Source organism: Pogoniulus pusillus, chromosome 39 (genome assembly GCF_015220805.1).
Source record: "Pogoniulus pusillus isolate bPogPus1 chromosome 39, bPogPus1.pri, whole genome shotgun sequence".
Taxonomy (NCBI): domain Eukaryota; kingdom Metazoa; phylum Chordata; class Aves; order Piciformes; family Lybiidae; genus Pogoniulus; species Pogoniulus pusillus.
Genome location: NC_087302.1, coordinates 7774203 through 7780354, shown reverse-complemented (window position 1 = coordinate 7780354; position 6152 = coordinate 7774203).

The window sequence follows — 6152 nt, the reverse complement described above, 5'->3', positions numbered from 1 at the left end:
AATATTCATGAGATTAATAGCAGCGTCTTTCCTTCCCCCCCCTCCCCAAAACCCGCCTCCCTCCCCCCGAGCAGGAGAGACCTAGATTCCAGCCACTGGGAAGTGAGCGTGTCCCTGGATACAGGATGCCGCCTGGCCGCGCCGCGCCGCTCCCTGCCACCTTCCCCGCCGCAGCCTGGGGCTGCCCGGGGGACATCTGAGGTGGGAGGGTGGAGAACCACCAGCTCCAGGCAGCTCCTCGGGGGAAGGAGATGAGGGAAGCTGGAGGGGGGCAGGGGCCACAGCGCTCCGCGCTTGGCTGGGTGCGAAAGGCAACGATCTGCGTCCACTTAGTGTCTGCAGAGCTCCCTTCGCGTGGGGGCATCTCCCATCTGCGCACCAGGGGCACGGCCAAGCTTCCAGAGACTTGGCATGTGAGGATGATGGAAGGATAGAGCTGTGTGGGGCTGGAGAAGAGGCAACAGGATGAGGGAGAATGGTTTGAAACTGGAGCAGGAGAGATTCAGGTTGGCCATGGGGAGGAAGTTGTGCACAGTGAGGGTGGTGGAACACTGGAGCAGATGGTCAGAGGGCAGGAGAGCCTCTGCTGTGAGCACAGGCTGGGGAAGTTTGGGCTGCTCAGCCTGGAGAAGAGAAGGCTCTGAGGAGCCCTCAGAGCAGCATTTCACTCTCTGAAGGGGACTACAGGAGGGTTGGGCAGGGACTGGTCAGAAGGGGCTGTGGGGATAGGACGAGGGTCAATGGTTTGCACCTGGAGCAGGGCAGAGATGGAACACCAGGAGGAAGCTGTGCAGAGTGAGGGTGGTGAGACCCTGGCACAGGCTGCCCAGGGGAGGTGGTGGAGGTCCCATCCCTGGCAATCAGCCCTGATGTGGCAGCCTGCCCTGGCTGGGGAAGTCTCTGCTGACTGCAGGGGGTTGGACAAGATGAGCTTGGAGAGTCCCTTCCAACCTGAGGCAGTCTGTGAGTCTCTGAACCAGAGAGTGAGAGTAACACCAGGGGGATGCTGTCATCTGCTGCTGCTGCTCCCCACAACCCCCTTTATGCTGAAGTAACCCCAAATCCAACCCCCCCTCCCCCCCAGATCCCACCCCTGAGGCTGAATTTCCAACCCTAGGGCGGAGCTGGGAACCCTTCGCTCCCTTGCACGGAGGAGTTCCCTTCCTGCCTGCATCCAGCTGGGCAGGAGGCTACCCTGGATGAGGCTTTAATGTCAGCTGCATCACTTTGGCCTTTTCTGAAGGCAGATCTGCCACAGCAGGGTCGGCTGAATCCAGAGAATGATTTGCCTGGGGCTGATCCTTATGCAATGTGCAGAAACTGAGGCTGGGCAGAGCAGGGCTGAAGCACAGCTGAGTGCCCAGCGTGCTCCTGGCTGCTGCTGCCTCTCCAGGGACACTCACACACAGAGCACAGATTGCAGCAGGTTGGAAGGGACCCTCCAAGGTCATCTTGCAGGCAGCAGAGACTCCTCCAGCTAGAGCAGGCTGCCCAGGGTCACATCCAGGCTGATCTTGAATGTCCACAGGGATGGGACCTCCACCACCTCCCCTGGGCAGCCTGTGCCAGGGTCTCACCACCCTCACTCTGCACAACTCCCTCCTGAAGTCCAACCCAACTCTGCCCTGCTCCAGGTCCAAACCATCAACCCTCATCCTATCCCCACAGTCCCTTCTGACCAGTCCCTGCCCAACCCTCCTGTAGGTCCCCTTCAGAGGGTGAAATGCTGCTCTGAGGGCTCCTCAGAGCCTTCTCTTCTCCAGGCTGAGCAGCCCAAACTTCCCCAGCCTGTGCTCACAGCAGAGGTTCTTCAGTCCTCTGACCACCTGTGTGGCCTCCTCTGGACCACTCCAGCAGGTCCAGAGATGTTTCACCTCCCCAGCAGCATCTGAGGACGGCATCTGGGGACAGCAGTCCCAGAGCTGCCAGTTTCAGAGGCTGTGGGTCTCAGGCCAAGTGCCTGCTGGTGCTGGGTAGAGGCCAAGAGGCACTGAAGGTCACTGTGAGGTGTCCCCATCAAGCCAGAGGTTCACTCCTCCCTGGGCAGCAGCAGGACTGGCAGCAAGGTGGGAGGAGAAGCCCTCTGGGGGGATGGTTGAGCCTCCTCTTCCTCCCACATGGCCGCAGGTGGGGGATGGTGAGGCTGGGGAGCACCTTCCCACAGCTGGTCCGTGTGGGCACAGTGGCACTGTGGAAGCTTTAGCCACGAGATGGCACTGCATGGCATGGCACAAAGTGGTGCAGTTGCCAGCTCTGGAGGTGGCCAAAACCTGCTTAGACAAGGTGGAGGCCTCTGCACAGGGTGCAGTGGGCAGGGGGGGCTGGGCTGGTGCTTGGACCTGGAGATCTTCTCCAGCCTCAACGATTCTAAAAAGCACCATCCCAGGGGGGCAAATCCTGGGCTGGGCCAAGCCATGGAGCATGCCAGCCCCGTGGCCGTGCCAGGCTGTGAGGCACTCTCCAACCATGGGGCAGGCCAAGCCTTGGGCTCTGCCTGGTGGTGAGCAGTGCCAAACCCTGAGCTGTGCCAAACTTTGGACTGCAACAGGTGGAGAGCTGTGCCAAGATGTGGATTGTGCCAGGCTGGGAGCCATGCCAGACTGCTTGCCATGCCAGCCTGCCCCAGCTTGGTCCTCAGCCCCTCCATATGGCCCTGGTGGCCCTGCCCCTCTCACCAAGCCCCCATGTGTGTGTTCCTCAGCACAACTCTGCTCCCTGCATGGTCTCTCCTTGGCATGGCCATGCCATGGTGGCCACCCCTAGAAGAAGCAGCCAAGATTTGGAGGCAATTGGTTGTTGGATCAGCAGTGCTGGGAGCAGCTGGAGGTGTCCCATGGTGGTGACACTGACCTGGCCCCAGGAGCATGTCCCCAGCAGCTCAGGACCTGTCTGTTCCTACTGGTGACAGCCACAGGGCTGCAGGTGGCATGGGAAGGGTACAAAGGTGACCTGCCCTTGTGGTGGCAGGCCAAGGAGACAGTGCTTTGCTGCAAGAGTGGGCAGGGACTGGCACAGGCTGCCCAGGGAGGTAGTGGAGTGCCCATCCCTGCAGGTGGGCAAGAAAGGTGTGGCCATGGCACCTGGGGACAGGGCTTGGTGGCCATGGTGGGGTTGGCCTGGATGACCTTAGGGAGCTTTTGCAGCCCAACCAGCTCTGTGATTCCATGCCCAAGGCTGCCCAGGCTGGCAGTGTCAGAGCCCCATAGCTCCACAGGACCCATGCTGGGACCCTTCAGCCCCCTCCCAGCTGCCAGTGTCCTCCTCCCTGCCCTTTCTCTGCTGTATTTACTATTCCACATCTCCCACCCCCTCGTTTGGGAAGAGCCAGACTTCCCCGTTGCCATGGCAACCTTCCCCTTCTCCCCTCCTTCCTGCACAGAGGTTTTCATCTCTTCCTTTCAAAATTTGCTATTTTTAGCTCTGGCTTCCCCTTCTCCCCCTCCCCACTCTGTGCTCTCAGCTCACACATTCCCCGACCAGCAGCCCCCACCCGAGCTGCCACCCTCACTGGCAGCACCCACGGGAGATGTGGCACCACCTGCATGCCTGGTGGCTTTGCTGGGCTCAGAGCAGCCTCATTCCCTGCTTGGGTCCATGGGCTGGACCCTGGTGGCTCCTCTCACCTGTGCTGAATTCCCCTGTGGAAATGTTTGGGGTACCAAGGAAATAGTCCTGGAATCCTACAGTCATGGAATCAGGCAGGGCTGGAAGGGAGCACAGGGATCAGGCAGCTCCAACCCCCTGCCATGCCCAGGGACACCCTACCCTAGAGCAGGCTGCCACAGCCTCAGCCAGCCTGGCCTCAAACACCTCCAGGGATGAGGCTTCCACCACCGCCCTGAGCTTCCAGGCTCTCACCACCCTCATGCTGAACAACCTCCTCCTCACCTCCAGGCTGCCTCTGCCCATTTCTGCCTTTCCCAGAATCCCAGAACCACAAAATCTCCCAGGCTGAAGAGAGCTCCAAGCTCCTCCAGCCCAACCTAGCCCCCAGCCCTGCCCACTCACCCAGACCATGGCACTGCCCCAGCCAGGAGGTTGGCACTGGCTGAGCTTTGAGGTCACTGCAACCCAACCCATCCTGTGAACCTCTGTGGTGGTGATGAGTAAAGAGACTCCCACAGGGGACACAATAACCTCAACCACCCCCGGGTGGGTGTCAGAGCAGAGGAATGGCAAAGAGCTCCTGCAGCTCCTGCCTGGCACAGGGAGGAGAATCCTTTGGGTGCCAACAGCTGTGTGCAAAATAGGAAGTGAAGCCTCTGCTGTGAGACCTCCTCAGCCAGAGGTGGGCTGAGGAGAGAGGATAAGGTTTAGAGGTGACCTTGCAGTGCTGGGTCAAAGCTGGGACTGGATCTTGCAGGTCTCTTCCAGCCAAAGCTGCTGTGTTAAGCACCCAGCAGGAGCCTGGCTCCAGGGCTGGGAGGAGCTCCCTGCAGCCCCCCTGGGAAAGTCAGGGCTGGCAGAGCTGCTCTGGCTTGGCAAGAGGGATGGCACAGGTCATTAACCTCCTGCCCAGAGAGGGGGGAGGGAAGCAGCTCCTCAGTATTTCTTCCTCAGGCAGGGAGGAAATGGCAGCCAGGGGCAGCTCTAAGCAGTAAACTCCAGAGGCAGCCAGGGGAGGATTTGCTGTGCTGGCTGAGCTGCCCCTGGCACAGCAATGTGCCCTGCTGGCCAGGAGGCCAATGGGGCCCAGGGGCATTCAGCAGAGGGTGTCCAGCAGATCCAGGGAGGTTCTCCTCCCCTCCTGCTCTGCCCTGGGGAGACCTCATCTTGAGTGCTGCCTTCAGTGGCAGAGGGACAGGGATCTGCTGGAGAGGGTCCAAGGGAGGGCTGTGAGGATGAGGAGGGGACTGCAGCACTGCCTGAGCAGGAGAGGCTGAGGGGCCTGGGGCTGAGAAGACTCAAAGGGGATTGAAGCAATGTCTGTAACTGGCTGAGGGCTGGGGGGCAGCAGGGGGGGGACAGGCTCTGCTCACTGCTCCCTGGGACAGGACAAGGAGCAGTGGATGGAAGCTGCAGCACAGGAGGCTCCAGCTCAGCACAAGGGGAACTTCTTGGCTGGAAGGGTCCCAGAGCCTGGCACAGGCTGCCCAGAGAGGTTGTGGAGTCTCCTTCCCTGGAGCCTTCCCAGGCCTGTCTGGATGTGTTCTGTGTGCCCTGAGCTGGGTTGGATGCTCCTGCTCTGGCAGGGGCTTGGACTGGATGAGCTCTTTGGGTCCCTTCCAGCCTCTGCCATCCTCTGACCCTGTGGGGTGCAGAGCTTGAGGCTGCCACAGCCAAATGGTGCTCAGGTGGGTGTGGAGCTGAGGCAGCACCAGCAGCCTGCAGGACAGCAGAGCACAGCCCTTCAGCAGGCTGCTCCAGAGCCTTGTGCTGGGCTGGATTCATCCAGCCCCAAGCCAGGCAGCTCAGGTGCTTGTTCCATGTACAGCTCCAGACCCTCTCGGCTGTGTTGCTGCCTCGGTGCCACCTCCCCACTGCCCTCTCCTCTGCCTCAGGAGAGGAAGCCCAAGGCCTCCATCCTGCTGCCACACTGCCCCCACCCCCGGGCTGCTCTGCATCCTGCAGCCTCTCTGCTCCTCCCTCCAAAAGTAAGTTGGCAAACCAGCTCCAGCTGGCAGGAGATGAGCTCCCAGCACTGCCCAGGGCCAGTCCTGCTGCAGCTCTTTGTGCAAGGTCTCCTCCATGCATTTCCCACCCCAGCCATGGGCTGCAGACCCTGCCAAACCCACGGGGGCTCAAGCCAAGGCCCAGCCCCTGGGTGCTGCTGAAGAGTTGGGTGTGGGAATGCCAACCTCTGCTCGTCAGTGGTGCCACAGAAGGGCTCTGCTCCTGTTCCTCAATATGTGCCAGCCACAGGCCCTGTGCCAGCTGCCCCCAGAGCTGCTTTTGGCTGCTGGGGCTGGTCTGGGGGGTGGTGTCCCCCGCCAGGAGCAGCAGCTCAGGCTTTGCAACATCCTGTTTGTCACAGATCCTGTGGTCTGTGTGAGAAAGAGGAAGCAAAGCCTCCAGAAAGAGGCCTCCTTAGAAAGAGGTCTGAGGAGCATCCTGCTTGTCACAGAGCATCCTCTCGGGTAACCACTCCCCAACTGCCACCTGCAGCTGGCGGCACCACAGCCCCCGGGGGACTTGAGGCAGGCACCAAGAGT